At 36.5% G+C, this 23,518-nt stretch overlaps 2 long non-coding RNA genes across 18 annotated transcripts; both read left to right on the top strand.

Annotated features, from left to right (window-relative positions):
* On the top strand, positions 9,272 to 13,513 carry LOC107613859. Of its 16 annotated transcripts, none has more exons than XR_002352231.1 (10): positions 9,278 to 9,953; positions 10,227 to 10,345; positions 10,466 to 10,540; positions 10,628 to 10,724; positions 11,081 to 11,189; positions 11,429 to 11,512; positions 11,601 to 11,972; positions 12,762 to 12,913; positions 13,083 to 13,184; positions 13,284 to 13,511. It is a non-coding gene; the product is annotated as an uncharacterized LOC107613859 (long non-coding RNA). The 16 variants fall into 16 exon arrangements; XR_002352229.1 differs by having other exon boundaries at positions 10,633 to 10,724; XR_002352230.1 differs by having other exon boundaries at positions 9,279 to 9,953; positions 10,476 to 10,540.
* Positions 13,644 to 15,243, top strand: LOC110265832. 2 transcript variants are annotated; one of them, XR_002352236.1, is made up of 3 exons: positions 13,644 to 13,682; positions 13,782 to 13,901; positions 14,806 to 15,243. It is a non-coding gene; the product is annotated as an uncharacterized LOC110265832 (long non-coding RNA). The 2 variants fall into 2 exon arrangements; XR_002352235.1 differs by lacking the exon at positions 14,806 to 15,243 and having other exon boundaries at positions 13,782 to 14,015.

The following is a 23,518-nucleotide window of genomic DNA, read 5'->3' on the forward strand; positions in this document are numbered from 1 at the left end:
AAAACAAAATCTTCCCTCTAGTGTCATCCTGGCGTTAAACGCCCAGAATGGTGCCCATTCTGGCGTTTAACACCCAAATCTCTACCTTTTTGGGCGTTAAACGCCCAGCCAGGTGCCCTGGCTGGCGTTTAAACGCCAGTTTTCCTTCTTCACTGGGCGTTTTGAACGCCCAGCTTTTTCTGTTTGATTCCTCTGCTAAATGTTCTGAATCTTCAATTCTCTGTATTATTGACTTGAAAAGACACAATTTTTGAAAATATTTTTGAATTTTTGATGATGAGAAATAACAAAAAATGCAACTAATGATCAAATAAACAATGCATGCAAGACACCAAACTTAGAAATTTTCATATAGGAGACACTAATTTGAGAATGCATATGAGAAACAATAAAACACACAAAACAGGAGAATTTAAAGATCAGAGCAATGAAATCATCAAGAACAACTTGAAGATCAATGAAGAACATGCATGAATTCGAAAAATGCAAGAAGAACAGAAACATGCAATTGACACCAAACTTAAAAATTAATACTAGACTCAAACAAGAAACATAAAATATTTTTTATTTTTATAGTTTTATAAATTTTTTTTATTTTCGAAACTTGAGTGGAAAAGAAAACAGAAGGGATTCAAAATTTTTAATAAGAATTCCAGGAATCATTGCAATGCTAGTCTAAGACTCCGGTCCAGGAACTAGACATGGCTTACTAGCCAGCCAAGCTTTCAATGAAAGCTCCGGTCCAAAACACTAGACATGGCCAATGGCCAGCCAAGCTTTAGCAGATCATTGCTAACAACAGCAAAATTGATAGAAATCAACAAGCTCTTGTGATGATAAGTTGAAACCTCGGTCCAAAAGATTAGACATGGCTTCTCAGCCAGCCAGGCTTCAACAGATCATCATGAAACTCCAGAATTCATTCTTAAAAACTCTGAAGAACAAAATAGAAAATCTTTTTGTATTTTTGAAAATTTTTTCGAAAAATAAAAAAGGAAGAGTACCTAATCTAAGCAACAAGATGAACCGTCAGTTGTCAAAACTCGAACAATCCCCGGCAACGGCGCCAAAAACTTGGTGTTGTTGCCGGACCAAACTTGGCACTGTTGTTGCCGGAAACAAATGCAAAATTATTGTTCGTTCATTCGTTCCTTCCCCGGCAACGGCGCCAAAAACTTGGTGCACGAAATTGTGATCATCAACAATGGCGCCAAAGACTTGGAGCTCTCAAACGTGAATCATACTTTGTCACAATTCCGCACAACTAACCAGCAAGTGCACTGGGTCGTCCAAGTAATAAACCTTACGTGAGTAAGGGTCGATCCCACGGAGATTGTCGGCTTGAAGCAAGCTATGGTCATCTTGTAAATCTCAGTCAGGCGGATTCAGATGGTGATGAAGAATTGATAATTAAAAGATAAATAAAACATAAAATAAAGATAGAGATACTTATGTAATTCATTGGTGGATTTCAGATAAGCGTATGAAGATGCTTTGTTCCCCTTGAACCTCTGCTTTCCTATTGCCTTCTTCCAATCATTCATACTCTTTTCCATGGCAAGCTGTATGTTGGGCATCACCGTTGTCAATGGCTACAATCCTGTCCTCTCAGTGAAAATGTTCAACGCACTCTGTCACAGCACGGCTAATCATTTGTCGATTCTCGATCATGTCGGAATAGAATCCAGTGATTCTTTTGCGTCTGTCACTAACGCCCAACACTCGCGAGTTTGAAGCTTGTCACAGTCATTCAATCCTTGAATCCTACTCGGAATACCACAGACAAGGTTTAGACTTTTCGGATTCTCAAGAATGGCCGCTAATGGATTCTAGCTTATACCACGAAGATTCTGATTAAGGAATCCAAGAGATACACACTCAATCGAAGGTAGAACGGAGGTGGTTGTCAGGCACACGTTCATAGGTGAGAATGATGATGAGTGTCACGGATCATCACATTCATCAAGTTGAAGAACAAGTGATATCTTAGAGAAGAAGTAGGCGTGAATTGAATAGAAAAATAGTAGTAATTGCATTAATTCATGAAGAACAGCAGAGCTCCACACCTTATTCTATGGTGTGTAGAAACTCCACCGTTGAGAATACATAAGAACAAGGTCCAGGCATGGCCATGAGGCCAGCCCCTAAACGTGAAAAGAACTATGAAAGTATGAGTAAAGATCTGAAAAGTGTGTAAAGACAATAGCAAAAGGTCCTATTTATAGAGAACTAGTAGCCTAGGGTTTACAGAAATCAGTAATTAATGCAGAAATCTTCTTCCGGACCCACTTGGTGTGTGCTTGGGATGAGCATTGAAGCTTCCATGTGTAGAGACTTTTCTTGGAGTTAAACGCCAGCTTTTGTGCCAGTTTGGACGTTTAACTCCAGCTTTTGTGCCAGTTTTGGAGTTAAACGCCAGAATTCTTGATCTGACTTAGAACGCCGGTTTGGGTCATCAAATCGCGGGCAAAGTATAGACTATTATACATTGCTGGAAAGACCAGGATGTCTACTTTCCAACGCAATTGAGAGCGCGCCAATTGGGCTTCTGTAGCTCCAGAAAATCCACTTTGAGTGCAGGGAGGTCAGAATCCAACAGCATCTGCAGTCCTTTTTCAGCCTCTGAATCAGATTTTTGCTCAGGTCCCTCAATTTTAGCGAGAAAATACCTGAAATCACAGAAAAACACACAAACTCATAGTAAAGTCCAGAAGAGTGATTTTTAAATAAAGACTAATAAAAACATAATAAAAACTAACTAAAATATACTAAAAACATACTAAAAACAATACCAAAAAGCGTATAAATTATCCGCTCATCATCAGTCAAACCAAGCTTTTTGATAGTGGATGCAGGTATTAGGTTGATACTTGCCCCAAGATCACATAGAGATGTCTTGGTACAAGCACCCTCTAATGTGCATGGTATCATAAAGCTTTCGGGGTCTTTAAGCTTCTCTGGCAAGCTTTTCAGAATGACTGCACTGCATTCTTCAGTGAGGTAAACTTTTTCAGTTTCTCTCCAATCCTTCTTATGACTTAAGATCTCTTTCATAAACTTAGCATAAGAGGGTATTTGGTCAAGTGCCTCTGCAAACGGAATCTTTATTTCAAGAGTCCTGAGATAGTCTGCAAAGCGGGCAAATTATTTATCCTGTTCTGCTTGGTAGAGTTTCTGAGGATAAGGCATCTTGGCTTTATATTCTTTAACCTTAGTTGCTGCAGGTTTATTTCCCACAGAAGGGGTTGGAGAAACTTGCTTTAGGGGGTTGCTATCAGCACTTGCAGGTGTCTGATCCTTTATTGGCGTTTGAACGCCAGAATTGGGTGCTGCATGGGCGTTTAACGCTAGATTGCCACCATTTTCTGGCGTTTGGACACCAGAACTGGCCATCTCTTGGGTGTTTAATGCCACTTTCTTACCCTTTTCTGGCGTTTGAACGCCAGAATCATTCCTCTCTGGGCTCTTACTGTCTTCAGAGGGATTTTGGGCAGTGGGTTGGTCATCCTCTGTCAATTGTTCCTTTCTTGGATTTTTGCTGCTTTGAGTTGAGACATTCAATGTCTTCCCACTCCTTAATTGAACAGCTTGGCATTCTTCTGTTATTTGTTTACGTAGCTGCTGTCTTGTCTGATCCAATTGTGCTTCCATATTCTGGTTAGCATTTTTAGTGTCTTGGAGCATCTCTTTGAATTCTGCAAACTGTTTTGTTATAATAAGTAATTGCTGATTTAGTTCAGCAACTTGTTCTTGAGGACTAAGTTCAGTGGATACTGCTTTAGCTTCTTCTTTCATGGAGGACCCACTACTTAAGTATAGATATTGATTTCTAGCAACTATATTAATGAGCTCTTGAGCCTCTTCAATTATCTTTTTCATATGTATAGATCCATCAGCTGAGTGGTCTAGAGATATTTGGGCCTTTTCTGTAAGCCCATAGTAAAAGATATCCAACTGCACCCATTCTGAAAATATTTCAGAGGGGAATTTCCTTAGCATCCCTCTGTACCTCTCCCAGGCATTATAAAGGGATTCATTATCCTCTTTTTTAAAGCCTTGGATGTCCAGCCTTAGCTGTGTCATCCTTTTTGGAGGGAAATATTGATTCAAGAATTTGTCTGATAACTATTTTCATGTTCTTATGCTTGCTGTGGGTTGGTTATTTAACCACCTCTTAGCTTGATCTTTTACAGCAAATAGAAACAGTAATAATCTGTAGACATCCTGATCTACTTCCTTATCACGTACTGTGTCAGCAATTTATAAGAACTGTGCCAGAAACTCAGTAGGTTCTTCCTGTGGAAGACCGTAATACTGGCAATTTTGCTGCACCATGATAATGAGCTGAGGATTTAGCTCAAAACTGCTTGCTCTGATGGGGGTTATACAGATACTATTCCCATAGAAAGCATTAGTAGGGTTAGCATATGACCCCAGAGTCCTTCTGGACTATTCATTTCTACTTAGGTCCATGATGGAGAAAGGGAGATGATGTGGATTGCAAATAGGATATATTTTTGTTTTTATTTACTTTAATTAAGGATAAACCAAATTAAAGCAGGATAAAATAAATTAATTGGAAACTAGAATATAAATTCCAAAAACTAAAAGAGAAAAATAAAAAAAATGAAAAAAAAATTCGAATACTAAAGTGATTAATTAACTAAAAAGATTTGAAAAATTTTGGATATGATTTTCAAAAAAAATGAAGAGAGAGAAAGTGGTTAGGGGGTTTTGAAAAAGATATGTCTTAAAATTAAAGATACTTATAAAAATAAATAGATAAAAGAAAAGATTTGAGAAAAAATATGATTTTGAAATTTTAAAGATTGAAACTTTATTAACAAGGAAACACCAAACTTAAAATTTTTCAATCAAAAAAATAAAATAAGACAAGTAATTCGAAAATTATGAGTAAGAAAAAGATTTTAACAAATTTTATAAAAGATTTTTGGAAAATATAAAAAGAAATTTAAAAATAAGAATTTATTTTGAAAAAGATTTAAGAAGATAAATTTTTAAAATTAAAATTTTAACTTGCCTAACAAGAAACTACCAAATTTTAAAAATTTTGACTAAATCAACCTAAGGAATTCGAAAATAATGAGCAAATAAAGGAAAAGATATTTTTTTTTTGAATTTTTGAATTTAATGAGGAAAGAGAAAAACAATAAAATGACACCAAACTTAGAATTTTTAGATAAAAAAAAAAAAACAAACAAGAAAACTTTGAACGTCAAGATGAACACCAAGAACAAATTTTGAAAATTTTTTAAGGAAATAAGGGAACCAAACTTAAAAAATTTTATACTTTGGACACTAATAATTCGAAATTGCACAAGAAAAACAAGGAAAAACACAAAATAAGAAAAACTAAAGATCAAACAAGAAAAAGAAACAAGAACAGCTTGAAGATCAATGAAGAACACAATGCATATATTTTCGAAAATTAAAGAGAAATTAAAACATGCAATTGACACCAAACTTAAAGCATGAAACTAAACTCAAACAAAAAACTCAATTATCAGTTTATTAAAAATTTTCAAAAAAATTTTAGAAAAAGAAAACAAGGATTTTGAAAATTTAACCAAAAACAATAATAGAAGACGTAATTTTAGTGACTCTAAACCAAAAAGATAAACTTTTCCTAATCTAAGCAACAAAATAAACCGTCAGTTGTCCAAACTCGAACAATCCCCGGCAACGGCGCCAAAAACTTGGTGCACGAAATTGTGATTACACTTTTCACAACTCCGCACAACTAACCAGCAAGTGCACTGGGTCGTCCAAGTAATACCTTACGTGAGTAAGGATCGATCCCACGGAGATTGTCGGCTTGAAGCAAGCTATGGTTATTTTGTAAATCTTAGTCAGGAGATTAATGATAAGAATGATTGTATTTATGAAAAATAAATAACATGAAATAAATAGTACTTGTGATTCAGTAATGAGAAACAGGCTGAGGTTCCGGAGATGCTCTGTCATCTAAATCTCTGCTTTCCTACTGTCTTCTTCTCCAAACACGCATGGCTTCCTTCAATGGCAAGCTGTATCATCCTCTCGGATGAAAAATACCAGGTACAATCTCTGCACGACTAATCAACTGTCGGATTTCTCGTCTCGGATGAAAAATACCATGTACAGCTACCGCACGGCTAATCATCTGTCGGTTCCCACTAGCGTCGAAATAGGACCCTTGTCCTTTTACACACTGTCACTGCGCCCAACATTCGCAGGTTTGAAGCTCGTCACAGTCATCCCTTCCCAGATCCTACTCGGAATACCACAGACAAGGTTTAGACTTTCTGGATCCCAGGAATGCTGCCAATTGGTTCTAGCCTATACCACGAAGGTTCTGACCTCCGGACTCGGTCCGTGGATTAGAGACCCAAGAGATACGCACTCAAGCTGTCGCCCAATGACTATGTTGAGCTCAGATAGAATAGAAGTAATTGTTAGGTACTCGTTCATAGAATTGAGATTAATGATGAGTGTCACGGATCATATTATTCCCTAGATTGAAGTACGAGTGAGTATCTTGGAATAGAATCAAGCATGATTGAATAGAAAACAGTAGTAATTGCATTAATCCATTGAAACACAGCAGAGCTCCTCACCCCCACCTATGGGGTTTATAGACTCATGCCGTAAAAGATACAATATGAAGTGTGAAATGTCATTCGTTACAAAATAAATCTCTAAAAGTAGTTTTTATACTAAACTAGTAACTTAGGTTTACAGAAAATGAGTAACTAAGTGCAGATAGTGCAGAAATCTACTTTCGGAACCCACTTGGTGCGTTTCTGGGCTGAGCTTTCAAGCTTTCACGTGCATATGCCCAAATTTGGAGTTAAACGCCACCCTGGGTGCCAAAATGGGCGTTTAACGCCAAGAATTATGCCAGTTCTGGTGTTTTACGCCAGAAAGTTTTAGGCTGGCTTTCAATGCCAGTTTGGGCCATCAAATCTCGGCAAAAGTATAGACTATTATACATTGTTGAAAAGCCCAAGATGTCTAATTTTTAACGCAATTGAGAGCGCGCCAATTGGGCTTTTATAGCTCCAGAAAATCTACTTCGAGTGTAGGAGGGTCAGAATCCAACAGCATCTGCAGTCCTTTTTCAGCCTCTGAATCAGATTTTTGCTCAGGTTCCTCAATTTTAGCTAGAAAACACCTGAAATCACAGAAAAACACACAAACTCATAGCAAAGTCCAGAAATATATTTTTTGAATAAAAACTAATAAAAATATAATAAAAAATAATTAAATCATGCTAAAAACTATGTAAAAATAATGCCAAAAAGGGTATAAATTATCCGCTTATCGCATTCCAAAGGTGGGTTAGTAAATTCCAGTAACCGCTTTATCGTGCTAGGTTGCCATGGATTGAATCATGCTTACTTATGCACGGGCTATAACTAATTCCTTGATATTGATGTAGACTATGAACCTGGTCTTCCGCCCGACCGACGAAATGAATCTGTCCAGAGTGGAGTTAGTCATCTCTACGTACATCTTCACGCGACATCTTCCAAAGAGGTATGCACTCCCTCAACACTGGTGAACACGCTTATCACGTCACACTTCCCCCGGATATTCCCATCTTGGGTCAACGGCCATGTTGCCGCCGTTCTGTTTTCAACTACGTTGTATTACTTTGATGAGTTGATGTAACTGTATATGTTGATGACAGCAAGATTCTGATTGACGTCGGGGATTGCTATGCAACTCGGGGAGCGCTCATGACTCTGGAACCCAAGATAGAGGTTGTGGATGATGTGAGTACCTATAATTAAACTCATTTTTTTTCAATCCCGTGATATCCTGGTTGACTCAAATACTATCAATTACCCATTGTATCGGTGTATCTGTGTTGATGTGACTATAGGTGTTGAATAGCGTGGTTTGCATGCTCACCGCTGCATCGAATCAACATACTTGGTTCCTGCCGACGACAATCATGGTAAGAAACGTTATTCAGGCTTGTACCTCCATTTAGGGAATAATTCAGATGAGCATATTTTGTTGCGCTTTATGTGTACTTATGTCTTGTAAAATAGAATAACGATAGTAAACTAGACGTATATCACTGTCCACACTTGGACAGTTTTTTATGAACCCCCAATAAGTGTTACTGAATAGAATTTAGGTGGTCGTTAACATGGTTATGATTAATGCAGAATGTTCCAACGAATTACCCTTAAAATAGAATAGCATAATTAGAAAATCTAGCTAATACCATTGTATATAAAAATTTCCAACCAATGTAGAATTTATGTATTCTCTTGATAGAAGAACAGAAAACATTCTGTTAAGGAAGCCATTAGTCATCTTTGAACCTAAATCAACATTTCCTATTCAAAAAACTAATTAAAATTTACAAACTTGAGATCTAATTTCCGGTTTAGTTAAACTCCAAAAGTTAATTAAGCTAACTACAGTTACATATTTAACTTAAAATAATATATAATTTAAAAGTTTGTAGTAAGCACTGACCCAAAAGTTATTACAGATAAGAACTTACTTTTGCTATCTTAAAAAAAATGATTAGATAAGAGGATCCACCTCAAATTCAACTATGACATGCAATATGCACAAGGATCTGTCACTTCTGAGGTGTGAAAATGATGACTGGACTCTGCAGCAAATTTTTGAACTTCACTCCAATGCAGACCAACAGGGCACTTTGACACCTCACTAATTTGTTTGATTAAGACTAATACATAAGTCAACAAAACTTACTATATGGCTAAAGGATATTCACACATCACAACAAATATTATAAAAGATACTATAGAGAAACTGTTATTATTTAGAGACTCATTGAGATTATTATTTAATCCTTCAATGATTCTCAATCAATAAAATTTGTTACATTCAATAAGATAACCATAGTTACATTATGTTATAAGAATACTACAAAGACATACATAGTTAAACTCATAATTTATATTCATAACTAAGCATATTTTGAGAGAGGAAGATGATTTTTGAAGTATGATAAGTTCAGATAGTTACACCTACAAATTTTCAAGGAAAATTCAGGTGAAGCATAACTAAATGGAAAGCTTGAAGGAGAAAAGATGAAGCTCTTCCTTCATCTCCCTAAAGGCACATGTTTTCGTGTGATTTTCTGCCATAATTCACATTAAAAATGAATGATTAAAAGGGAGAACACTACAAGGTTTTTAATAATTAGTGGAGGTTTATTAGTGAGAATTTTTAAAAACCTACACAAAATATTTCATTTGTGGCAAATTATAAAACTCCCTTGCATAATTATTAAACATCCCCCACTATTGCACATAATTAAAATTCCCAACCCCTCCAAACAAACCTTAGCAGCCGTCGCCGTGTGAGAGAGAAGATCTCGTCAAAACGTGCGAGGTTAGTTTCAACCCAAAGCTCGCAGCCATCGCCTCCTCCATCGCCACCGCCATCACCATCACTATATCCATTCGTGTCTTTGCCGCCACCGCCACCAAATGCTTCGATAATCTCTTTTCCTATTGTCTCATCCGTCGATGCATCGTCTCGTTTGGTTGCGAGGCGGTAACTTTTGAGATTTCCCTCTCTCTCTCTCGCTATCTCTTTCTCTCTCTTTTCGTTCTTCGTGGAATCTTTTCGATTACTTCTCTGATCTGGTTTGATTTATTACTTCTCTAATTTTAGATTTGGCTTTTGTTACTTTTGCGATTATTCAGTGAACTTGATGGCAAGACAATTAGTCTAGATATTGTTGCTTATGGATTTTGCGAGAAAATTTTTGTTTTTATCTAGCAATTCAAGGAATCAGTGATTTTCGGCAATATCTGAAGTTTGATTTCTATACATATGCATGACACTCTTTTTTTAATATGATATCCTTTATTTTATGCTAACGTATAATTTCTTGGATGTTGTCCTTGTTAACTCAGAGGAAGTGTTCGATGATATCCTCATAAAAGTTCAAGGTTCTTTTTTAGTTTTTCTTTCATTTTCTATGGATAGATTTGTTTTCTCTGATTTATGCTATTGGAGATTTATTACTCTCTCCATTTGATTTTGTAAATAACTAAATATGCTTTCACCTTTGTTAATTTAATTTTGTTGATGCAATTTCATTATGGAATGATAATATAAAGCTGATTTATTGCTTCTTTTTCTGCTAAAAATTTGTTAAAAACTTAATTCTCTTTTTTATTTAACTCTGTATTCTTATTGTCGCTTGGTTCAAATTGTTGCAGAAGATGGATAATTCTAAGAATCTATTGTATATAGAGAATCTGATGGAGGAATTTGTCACCAGCTTTAATAAAGTGACACAAAATTTTGATATGCTTAAAATGTGCCCCTGCCAATCCAGGTATATGCTTAAAATGTGTATTGTTTTCTGCTATATGACTATGTATGTTAATTCATGGTTAAGATAGATATATAAAAATGATTGGTTACAAGTTGCAACTTGCATTTAACACATTGAAAGGGTTGTGAAGATAATGTAGCTATTAACTTGGCAAAGAGATGTTTGAATGAAAAATTGTACAAAATTTTACCAAAGGTAACATTTTAAGCTTTTTATTTATTATGTGCTTGACATTTTACCAAAGGCTGATGTTGTTATTAATTAATAGTATTTATTTATTAGAGCAGATTTCATATGAAAAGACAGCCACTAATAATAATAGCAGAGGTAGAGGCAGAGCTTGTGACACAGACTTCTGTATACCACTGGTCAATTGAAGGTGAGATAATAGTAATATGTTTAACCTTAATACTTTGGCTCCTCTATACTTCCCATGTATGCATATTCTCACTCATTGTGCTTGTAGCTTGATTGAAAGTTATTGACTGCATGTTTTATGGGATAGAATTAGACGCCTAGTATCTAGTTGGTGTAAAAATCATGATCTTTATAGGAGAGTTCCCTCATGTTCAGAGATTGGAAGGCTATGCTTTTAGATAAATATTTTGTTTTTTGTTTTTGCTTTTGTATAGGGGATCTCTTATCCCCCATTTTATTTTATCTTGCTCCTGCATGTACATAGGGCATACTTTGACTTTTATGTGTTAGATGAAATTTAATTTTTCTTTTGGACAGGTTTCTGGAAATGATAATCCTTCAGTTCTGATATCTTCTGTCTCAAAGACACTTAATTCTGGTCAAATTTTATTGAAGCTGCATGTTATTGAGCTGGGTGCACAGCCAGGTCTGCATATTTTTGCCTCTCACACCTGTCTCCTATGTTTTTATTCTATGGCAACATGCCTCAACACAATTAGTCTAGATATTTTCTCCTTCGAGCTACTGCTAGTATTCTTCTTCTTCTTCTTCTCCATATTATTTGATTCATTAGTGACTCACGTAGTATATTCTCAAAAATAGATTGTTTAATGCTCCTTCTTGTATTCATACTTTATACTTTATACTACACCTTTATGCTTTCAGGTTCTGGATATATTACTAGGACATAACGATGCACTATTTCAGCGAGCACAATTGAAAGCCCTTGTTTCAATCCATAGCCAAAAGGTAATCTCTATTCAAATCCATAGCCAAAGGACTGCTAATTCTTTGGGATATAGCTGAATCTAAAATCGTGTTCACTGGTGGAGGAAAGGATCTCCAAATGAAGGATCAAGGTAGTGACTCATCCATTGAACCAGACACCAATGTTCCATCCGATAGTATTGAACAAAATCTTAGTGACAAAGAGATAAGTGCTCTGTGCTGGGCGTCTTTGAGTGGGTCCATTCTTGCTGTGGGATACTTAGATGGAGATATCCTTTTCTGAAATTTATCATCCACAGCACCTTCTAAAGGTCAACAAACTTCATCTAAAAATGTTGTTAAGCTACAATTGTCAAGTGCAGAAAGAAGACTCCCGGTAATTGTCTTGCAATGATCCAGCAACCAAAAATCCCATAGTGATTGTGATGGATAGTTGTTTGTCTACGGTGGTGATGAAATTGGATTTGAAGAAGTTTTCACTGTGAGTAATTTGTTCATGGCTATTACTATTTGGTTTTCAAATTTAAAATTTGTATCTTTTTCTTTTTGTTAGAATTTGGCCATTCATGTGCCTTCAAATAGAATAAAATATTATACTTGCTATCCTTCATTATATAAGTTAAATTTGAACATGTGTCAAGCCTAACTGGCTCTTGCATGATGTGGCATGTGAGATATAGCCATTCTTGCATAAAGGAACATATTGTAAATGTAATGTTAAAATCTATGATTTTGTCTTTGACTTGTAAGCTATAGCTCAAACTTTAGCAGACAGAGTTTGTGACATATAAAAATGAAGTGTGTCCTCTGTCACTTTGCATCTGATCCTCAAAAAGACAAGCTAAGACAGTCGTACAACATCAGTTAAAAATGTAAGAATGTCTAGAAACTATAGCAACTAGAAATATTTAATGGTAACATCCTTTTGTTTAAAAATTATATTATAATCTAATCATTCTTATATACCTAATGAGATTTTGCAGGAAATATTTAAAATGGAGAATATTCCATATGATATAGTCAATCTGGTTGATTACCCTCGCATTAACTAAATTATGGGTGTGCCTCCTGTATATTTTCATTAATTTCTTACCCTTTATCAACAGAATTTCTAACAACCAATTATAAATGTATGATGCTATTGACTTTGTTGTGGGAAAATCTTTTTTCATTTGTCATAAACATTGAATTGATGATATTCCACTTTTCACTAGGTTTTTTTTTAAACCATATTTGTTGTGTTCCCCTAAACTTTAAAGTATTGTTGCAGGTTTTAACTCTTGAATGGTCATCTGGGATGGAGACAGTAAAATGCATTAGTCGTGCAGACCTTACCCTTAGTGGCTCTTTTGTAGACTTGATTTTACTGCCAAGAGCCGGAGCAATGGAGCTGAAAGAGAAGTTGCCTATCTTAGAGACCAAGTAAGTGAAAGTTTAATTTTGATGTTATATGTGCTATACCGAATAACTTCAACACTCTGTGTTAGACAAGAAGTATTTGGTTTGATACATTGTATGGTTGAATTTCTGTTGTGGCTGAAATGATCATTTGACATTGACAAGGGATTGTTCCATTGATATTGTGTTTCAGATTGAACCTCAACTTTTATCCCGAAAAAATGTTATGATCGCCACCCACGGAAACTCCCTAAGATCCATTATCATGTATCTCGACAAGTTAACTTCCCAAAAGGTAATTGTAGTATGCTGAGTTATGGTGCCTTAAGTTCATATATCACACTAAATAGTTATTATTTATTTATTTAGTGTTTTTCTTCTAACTTTTCTATAGGTCATTAGTTTGGAACTGTCAACTGGAATTCTCATACTGTATATTTTCAAAGAGGGAAGATTCATTAGGAGGGGGAGTCCCATAGGACCACAGGAAGTTGGGGTTTATGCTTACACCAAGGTATCTAGTGCATAAAAATAGTAATTATTATGTAGAACAATACCATATTCAATTATGTTTGGAATTATTGATATTGAGAATTTTTTTATATATAGAATATATGTTTTATATTGAGGAATTGTGTTATAAAAGATTTAGTTTTTAAATTTTGATATTAAAAAATAAATTTCTAATTTGAGAGTATGTAAATGAGATGAGATTAATGAATGATTTGAAATTAAAAATAAATAAATAATTATAGGAATTATCATGTATCTCGACAAGTTAACTTCCCAAGAGGTAATTGTAGTATGCTGAGTTATGGTGCCTTAAGTTCATATATCACACTAAATAGTTATTATTTATTTATTTAGTGTTTTTCTTCTAACTTTTCTATAGGTCATTAGTTTGGAACTGTCAACTGGAATTCTCATACTGTATATTTTCAAAGAGGGAAGATTCATTAGGAGGGGGAGTCCCATAGGACCACAGGAAGTTGGGGTTTATGCTTACACCAAGGTATCTAGTGCATAAAAATAGTAATTATTATGTAGAACAATACCATATTCAATTATGTTTGGAATTATTGATATTGAGAATTTTTTTATATATAGAATATATGTTTTATATTGAGGAATTGTGTTATAAAAGATTTAGTTTTTAAATTGATATTAAAAAATAAATTTTTAATTTGAGAATATGTAAATGAGATGAGATTAATGAATGATTTAAAATTTAAAATGAATAAATAATTACAGAATTTGTAGAAGTTTGAAAATCTCACAAAATAGTTAATTTTTTTAAAATTAAAAAATCAATTTGTGGGGATTTTAAACTGCCACAAAAGTGATTTAAAATTGTCACAAAAGTCTAATATAAAACCCGCCACTGAATAAATTGTGGAGGTTTTTAAAACCCCCCACAAAAGACCTCGTGGCACCTCAAATTTTGGAGGTTTTGAAAACCTCCACAAACCATTTGGTGGGGGTTATAAACCTCCACAAATAAGAGAAAAAACTGTCACAAATAAACAAAAACCTTGTAGTGGAACAATACGACATGGTTACAGGATGGTAAGAAGATTGATTGAAGGAAAAGCAATCACAAGCCACAAAGCTGTGAAAGCTCTTCTTACCGAACATGTTTCAATGCCCTTTTCTACTGCAAGGATCCTTACGAAAGTCCCAGCACACCTTGCCGAACTTCTTCCCTATCTCTTTCAATGACTTCATTGCACATAGATAACTGAAATCAACAATAATGTTCTATCAATCATTAATTATTATGGTTATATGAGTTTATAAGATTTGATCAAAATAACTTCCTTCTTATAACTATAGAATACAAAAGCAATAATTACATTAAGCTACTAAGATAATAAGAATTAGTATTAGGGAAGTAATGACTCTCTTACCCTCTTCAGTGTTAAGTATTGGTGCAACAGCAGAAGCCAAATGTGACAAGAAAACCAATGAAGTGGAACCAAGGAGAAGAAAAAGAAGGATCTTGGAACAACAACAAGGCCTATATTAATCTCTAATTGACTTTGAACTTTCGAGTGTTACTAATTGGTTGTTGTTCCAATAAGTAGCAAAATAAATAAAGAAGGGTAGTGATGTAACAACTATAGGGTACCTATTTATGAGATTTGGGTCATGATTCATCAGATGAGGATAGTGATAGATATTAGGATGTAAGAAATAAATAAATAAATAAATGGTTATGCAGCATTAAGTTCTGTGTAGTCTTATTGTGAGTGGGGACCAACTTAAAATAATATTATTATGGCATAATGCCAAACCCAATGTTAATCTTAATGTATTAATGTTTGAATACTAATATAATGTGTAATATTTGTTTATGTTTGTAACATGCAAGAGGGAGAGGAATGACATAGTGAGAATAAAAAACAATTTGTAATAAATAAACTATTTTTGTATATATATATATATATGTGTGTGTGCGCGCGCGCGCGTGTGTGCGTGTGTGCGTGTGTGTACATATATGCAGTGACGGACCGAGAAATACGTAGTTGTGGGGGCAAAAATCGTATAAAAATTATTAAAAATAGATACTTGAAATTCAATATATATTAGTTATGTTTCCAATAATTTAATTAACATGCGAAAAGTATCTTAATTTGACAAAATTTTAACATATCTGTTATTAACACTAGCACCTTGTCAAGTATTCCATACACAGTAGATTATATTGTATTAATTTTTTATACAATACAACAAAGAATTATAGCTCAATAATTTGATGAATCAACTTTAATTTTCCCTAAGTTTTTATAGTTGTGTGGGAGAGATTAACCACAAAAAAAGATAAATTCAAATTTAATAGCTCCATACAATTCTGTTTATATGTATATAATCTCTCTATTTTTTTTATGAAATAATTACTTAACATTTTTTTCTTACTAATTGTAGAGTTAAAACCGTATCATAATTAGGGTAGATGTTTGCCAGAAAAAAAATTATTAAATGTAAGGCCAACACTAAATTACATAAAATAACGAACACAAATAAATACAATATAATATTATCTGAATTAAACTTTAACAAAAAAACTACTACATACCAGTATGATTATTAATATTTTAAAATCTAAGTGTGGTTGTGTAGCCTTAAGTAATTAGATTATTATTGTTATTATTGTTATTATTATTGGTATTGATATTATTGTTGCTGTTTTTTTATTCTTTAGCAAGCTGCAGTTGGCGGATGGACTCTGGTGCACGAATTGTGAATCACACTTTTCACAACTCGTACCACTAACCAGCAAGTGCACTGAGTCGTCCAAGTAATACCTTACGTGAGTAAGGGTCGAATCCCACGAAGATTGTTGGCTTGAAGCAATCTATGGTTATCTTGTAACTCTTAGTCAGGATATCAATTATATTTATCAGTTTGAATTGCGAAAAGTAAAAGAGCATGAAATAAATACTTGTTCTGCAGTAATGGAGAATATGTTAGAGTTTTGGAGATGCTTTGTCTACTGAATCTCTGCTTTCCCCTGTCTTCTTCTTCACGCACGCAAGGTCCTCCTATGGCAAGCTGTATGTTGGTGGATCACCGTTGTCAATGGCTACCATCCGTCCTCTCAGTGAAAATGGTCCAGGTGCGCTGTCTCCGCCCGGCTAATCATCTGTCGATTCTCACTCATGCTGGAATAGGATCCGTTGGTCCTTTTGCGTCTGTCACTACACCCAACCTTTGTGAGTTTGAAGCTCGTCACAGTCATTCAATCCCTGAATCCTACTCGGAATACCACAGACAAGGTTTAGACTTTCCGGATTCTCAAGAATGCTGCCAATGGATTCTAGCTTATACCACGAAGATTCTGATTAAGGAATCCAAGAGATATTCATTCAATCGAAGGTAGAACGGGAGTGGTTGTCAGGCACGCGTTCATAGATTGAGAATGGTGATGAGTGTCATGGATCATCACATTCATCATATTGAAGTGCGAATGAACATCTTAGATAGAAACAAAAGTGTTTGAATGGAAAATAGAAATACTTGCATTAATTCATCGAGACACAGCAGAGCTCCTCACCTCCAACAATGGAGTTTAGAGACTCATGCCGTCAAAGAGTACAAAGTTCAGATCTAAAATGTCATGAGGTGCAAAATAAATCTCTAAAAGTTGTTTAAATACTAAACTAGTAACCTAGGTTTACAGAAAATGAATAAACTAAGATAATTAGTGCAGAAATTCACTTCTGGGGCCCACTTGGTATGTGATGGGGCTGAGACTTAAGCTTCTCACATGCCTAGGCTGTTTTTGGAGTTGAACGCCAGGTTGTAACCTGTTTCTGGCGTTCAACTCCAATTTGTAACCTGTTTCTGGCGTTTGACACCAGACTGCAACATGGAACTGGCGTTGAACGCCAGTTTACGTCGTCTATCCTTGAGCAAAGTATGGACTATTATATATTGCTGGAAAGCCCTGGATGTCTACTTTCCAACGCAATTAAGAGCATGCCATTTGGACTTCTTTAGCTCCAGAAAATCCATTTCGAGTGCAGGGAGGTCAGAATCCAACAGCATCTGCAGTCCTTTTTCAGCCTAAATCAGATTTTTGCTCAGCTCCCTCAATTTCAGCCAGAAAATTCCTGAAATTACAAAAAAATACACAAACTCATAGTAAAGTCCAGAAATATGATTTTTATTTAAAAACTAATAAAATATAATAAAAACTAACTAAATCATACTAAAAACATACTTAAAACAATGACAAAAAGCGTATAAATTATCCGCTCATCACAACACCAAACTTAAATTGTTGCTTGTCCCCAAGCAACTGAAAATCAAATAGGATAAAAAGAAGAGAATATACAATGAATTCCAAAAACATCTGTGAAGATCAGTATTAATTAGATGAGCGGGGCTATTAGCTTTTTGCTTCTGAACAGTTTTGGCATCTCACTTCATTCTTTGAAGTTCAGAATGATTGGCATCTATAGGAACTTAGAATTCAGATAGTGTTATTTGCTTTCCTAGTTCAGTATGTTGATTCTTGAACACAGCTACTTTATGAGTCTTGGCCGTGGCCCTAAGCACTTTGTTTTCCAGTATTACCACCGGATACATAAATGCCACAGACACATGACTGGGTGAACCTTTTCAGATTGTGACTCAGCTTTGCTAGAGTCCCCAATTAGAGGTGTCCAGGGTTCTTAAGCACACTCTTCTTTTTGCTTTGGATCTCGACTTTAACCGCTCAGTCTCAAGTTTTCACTTGACACCTTCACGCCACAAGCACATGGTTAGGGACAGCTTAGTTTAGCCGCTTAGGCCAGGATTTTATTCCTTTAGGCCCTCCTATCCACTGATGCTCAAAGCCTTGGATTCTTTTTATTACCCTTGCCTTTTGGTTTTAAGGGCTATTGGCTTTTTCTGCTTGCTTTTTCTTTTTCTTTTTTTTCCATTTTCGCTATTTTTTTTTGCAAGCTTTTGTATTCACTGCTTTTTCTTGCTTCAAGAATCATTTTTATGATTTTTCAGATTATCAAATAACATTTTTCCTTTTTCATCATTCTTCAAGAGCCAACAATTTTATCATTCATGAATCAACAATATCAAAAATATGCACTGTTCAAGCATTCATTCAGAAAGACAGAAGTATTGCCACCACATCAAAATAATTAAACTGTTTTAAAATTCGAAATTCATGCACTTCTTTTTCTTTTTCAATTAAAAACATTTTTCATTTAAGAAAGGTGATGGATTCATATTCATAACTTTAAGGCATAGACACTTAGACACTAATGATCATGTAACAAGACACAAACATAAACATAAAGCACAGTAAATGAAAAACAGAAAAATAAGAACAAGGAGATTAAGGAATGAGTCCACCTTAGTGAGGGTGGCTTCTTCCTCTTCTTGAAGAACCAATGGTGCTCTTGAGCTCCTCTATGTCTCTTCCTTGTCTTTGTTGCTCCTCCCTCATAGCTCTTTGATCTTTTCTAGTTTCATGGAGGATGATGGAGTGCTCTTGGTGCTCCACCCTTAGTTGTCGCATGTTAGAACTTAATTCTCCTAGGGAAGTGTTGATTTGCTCCCAATAATTTTGTGGAGGGAAGTGCATCCCTTGAGGCATTAGTGGTTATGGAAAAACAAAAAAAAAGCACTGCTTTTTCCACACCAAACTTAAAATGTTTTCTTGTCCTCGAGCAAAAGAAAGAAAGTAGTAGAAAAAGAAGAAAATAGATGAGATGGAGAGGTGTGAGTGGTTTGAATTTGAGTGGGTGGGTGTAGGTGGGTTGTATGATGGTTTTGGAGGAGTAATGGAGGTGATTGGTGGAGGTTAATTTGGGGAAGAGTGTTATAGGAAGGTATAATAAGGAGAGAAGAAGAGGTGGGGATCCTGTGGGGTCCACAGATCCAGTGGGGTTAAGGACTTAACATCCCTGCTCCAATTAGGCATGTAAAACGCCCTTGCTGTGTAATCCTGGCGTTTAACGCCAGACTGCTGCCTGTTTCTGGCGTTAAACGCCCAAATGTAGCTTGTTTCTGGCATTTAACGGCAGGTAGATGCTTGCATCTGGCGTTAAACGCCAGCTTGGTGCCTGTTTCTGGCGTTTAAACGCCAGACTGTTCCTCCTCCAGGGTGTGCTATTTTTAATGCTGTTTTTCATTCTGGTTTTGATTTTTCAGTTGTTTTTGTGACTTCACATGATCATCAACCTAAGGAAAACATAAAATAGCAATAGAAAATAAAGAGATATAGTTAAATAACATTGGGTTGCCTCCCAATAAGCGCTTCTTTATTATCTTTAGCTGGACCTAGCTGAGCTTTTAATCTAGCATCAGCCTTGAGCACTCTTGCTCAATATTGCCTGCAAGATAATGCTTGATTCTCTGTCCATTAAGAATGAACTTCTTATCAGAATCAATGTCTTGAAGCTCCACATAGCCATATGGTGACACACTTGTAATCACATATGGTCCCCTCCACCGGGATTTCAGTTTCCCGGGGAATAGCCTGAGCCTAGAGTTAAACAACAGAACTTTTTGTCCTGGTTTAAAGACTCTAGATGACAACTTTCTGTCATGCCATCTTTTTGCTTTCTCTTTGTAAAGCTTGGCATTTTCGAAAGCAGTGAATCTGAATTCCTCTAGCTCATTTAGCTGGAGCAATCTTTTTTCTCCAGCTAATTTGGCATCAAAGTTTAGGAATCTAGTTGCCCAGTAGGCCTTATGTTCCAGTTCCACGGGCAGATGACAGGCCTTACCATACACAACCTGGTATGGAGAAGTCCCTATAGGAGTCTTGAATGCTGTTCTGTAAGCCCACAGAGCATCATCCAAGCTTCGTGCCCAATCCTTTCTACGGGTACTTACGGTCCGTTCCAGGATTCTTTTTAGTTCTCTGTTAGAAACTTCAGCTTGCCCATTTGTCTGTGGATGATATGGAGTCGCCACCTTGTGGCGAATCCCATACCGGACCATGGCAGAGTAAAGCTGTTTGTTGCAGAAGTGAGTGCCCCCATCACTGATTAGTACTCTAGGGACACCAAACCTGCTGAAGATATGTTTCTGGAAGAACTTCAGCACTGTTTTAGTATCATTGGTGGATGTGGCAGCGGCCTCTACCCATTTTGATACATAGTCGACTGCCACCAGAATATAAGTGTTTGAGTATGATGGTGGGAAAGGTCCCATGAAGTCAATTCCCCGTACATCAAACAACTCAATCTCCAAGATTCCCTGTTGAGGCATGGCATAACCATGAGGCAGATTGCCAGCTCTTTGGCAACTGTCATAGTTACGTACAAACTCTTGGGAATCCCTATAGAATGTAGGCCAGTAGAAGCCACATTGGAGGACCTTGGTGGCTGTTCGCTCACCTCCGAAATGACCTCCATATTGTGATCCATGGCAATGCCATAAGATCCTCTGTGCTTCTTCTCTAGGCACACACCTACGGATTATTCTGTCTGCACATCTCTTAAAAAGATAGGGTTCATCCCACAAGTAGTACTTTGCATCAGTAATTAATTTTTTCTTTTGTTGTCTGCTGTACTCCTTGGGTATGAACCTTGCAGCTTTATAGTTTGTAATGTCTGCAAACCATGGTGTTTCCTGAATGGTAAACAAATGCTCATCCGGAAAGGTCTTAGAGATCTCAATAGAGGGGGGACTCCCCTTCTATTGGTTCTATCCGGGACAGATGATCAGCCACTTGGTTCTCTATCCCTTTTCTGTCTCTTGTTTCTATATCAAACTCTTGCAGAAGCAACACCCATCTTATGAGCCTGGGTTTTGAATCCTGCTTTGTGAGTAAATATTTAAGAGCAGCATGGTCAGTGTACACAATCACTTTTGATCCTACTAGGTATGATCTAAACTTGTCAATGGCATAAACCACTGCAAGCAATTCTTTTTCTATGGTTGTGTAATTTTTCTGGGCATCATTTAAAACACGGCTAGCATAATAAATGACATGCAGAAGCTTGTCATACCTCTACCCCCAGTACTGCACTAATGGCGTGGTCACTGGCATCACACATTAGTTCAAATGGTAAAGTCCAGTCTGGTGCAGAAATAACTGGTGTTGTGACCAGCTTAGCTTTTAGAGTATCAAACGCTTGCAGACACTCTGTGTCAAATACAAATGGCGTGTCAGCAGCTAGCAGATTGCTCAGGGGTTTTGCAATTTTTGAAAAATTCTTTATAAACCTCCTGTAGAATCCTGCATTCCCCAGAAAGCTTCTGATTGCATTGACATTAGCAGGTGGTGGTAATTTTTCAATTACTTCCACTTTAGCTTGATCCACCTCTATCCCCTTGTTTGAAATTTTATCCCTAAGGACAATTCCTTCAGTCACCATAAAGTGACATTTTTCCCAGTTTAAAACTAGGTTGGTCTCTTGGCATCTTTTCAGAACAAGTGCTAAATGGTCAAGGCATGAGCTGAATGAGTCTCCAAATACTGAAAATTCATCCATGAAGACTTCCAGAAATTTCTCTACCATATCAGAGAAGATAGAGAGCATGCACCTCTGAAAGGTTGCAGGTGCATTACACAGACCAAAAGGCATTCTTCTGTAAGCAAATACTCCAGAAGGACATGTGAATGCTGTTTTCTCTTGTTCCTGAGGATCTACTGCAATTTGGTTGTAACCTGAATAGCCATCCAAAAAGCAGTAATATTCATGACCTGCTAATCTCTCTAGCATCTGGTCTATGAATGGTAAAGGAAAATGATCCTTTCTAGTGGCTGTATTGAGCCTTCTGTAGTCAATACACATGCGCCACCCTTTAACTGTTCTTGTAGGAACCAGTTCATTTTTTTCATTATGAACCACTGTCATGCCTCCCTTCTTGGGAACAACTTGAACAGGGCTCACCCAGGGGCTATCAAAAATAGGGTAAATAATCCCAGTCTCCAGTAATTTGGTGACCTCTTTCTGCACCACTTCCTTCATGGATGGATTTAGCCGCCTCTGTGGTTGAACCACTAACTTAGCATCATCCTCCAATAGGATTTGTGCATGCATCTAGCTGGGCTTATGCCCTTAAGGTCACTTATGGACCACCTAAAAGCTGTCTTGTGTGTCCTTAGCACTTGAATTAGTGCTTCCTCTTCCAGTGGGTTTAAAGCAGAGCTTATGATCACTGGAAAAGTGTCACCTTCTCCCAGAAATGCATATTTCAGGGATGGTGGTAATGGCTTGAGCTCGGGTTTAGGAGGTTTCTCCTCTTCCTGATGAAATCTCAGAGGCTCTTTCAGTTCCTCTGAACCCTTCAGATTAGGCTGAACATCTTTAAAGATGTCTTCCAGCTCTGATTCGAGACTCTCAACCACGTTGACCTCCTCTACCAAAGAGTCAATGAGATCAACTTTCATGCAGTCTTTTGGTGTGTCTGGATGCTGCATGGCCTTGACAGCATTCAATTTAAACTCATCCTCATTGACTCTCAGGGTTACTTCCCCCTTTTGGACATCAATGAGAGTTCGTCCAGTTGCTAGGAAAGGTCTTCCTAGAATGAGAGTAGCACTCTTGTGCTCCTCTATTTCCAACACTACAAAGTCAGTGGGAAAGGCGAATGGCCCAACCCTGACAATCATGTCCTCAATCACGCCTGATGGGTATTTAATGGAGCCATAAACAAGTTTGAGACATATCCGGGTTGGTTTAACTTCTTCAGTTAAGCCAAGCTTTCTGATAGTGGATGCAGGTATTAGGTTGATGCTTGCCCCAAGATCACATAAAGCTGTCTTGGTACAATTACATTCTAATGTGCATGGTATCAGAAAGCTCCCGGGATCTTTAAGCTTTTCTGGAAAGCTTTTTAGAATGACTGCACTGCATTCTTCAATGAGGAGAACTCTTTCAGTTTCTCTCCAATCCTTCTTATAACTCAAGATCTCTTTCATGAACTTGGCATAAGAAGGTATTTGCTCAAGTGCCTCTACAAACGGAATCTTTATTTCAAGAGTTCTGAGATAATCTACAAAGCGAGCAAATTGCTTATCCTGCTCCTCTTGGCGGAGTTTTTGAGGATAAGGTATCTTGGCTTTATATTCCTCAACCTTAGTTGCTGCAGGTTTATTTCCTACAGAGGTGGTTGGAGAAGCCTTTTTAGAGGGGTTATTATCAGCACTTGTGTGTGTTTGAT

Source organism: Arachis ipaensis, chromosome B08 (assembly GCF_000816755.2).
Source record: "Arachis ipaensis cultivar K30076 chromosome B08, Araip1.1, whole genome shotgun sequence".
Lineage (NCBI taxonomy): Eukaryota > Viridiplantae > Streptophyta > Magnoliopsida > Fabales > Fabaceae > Arachis > Arachis ipaensis.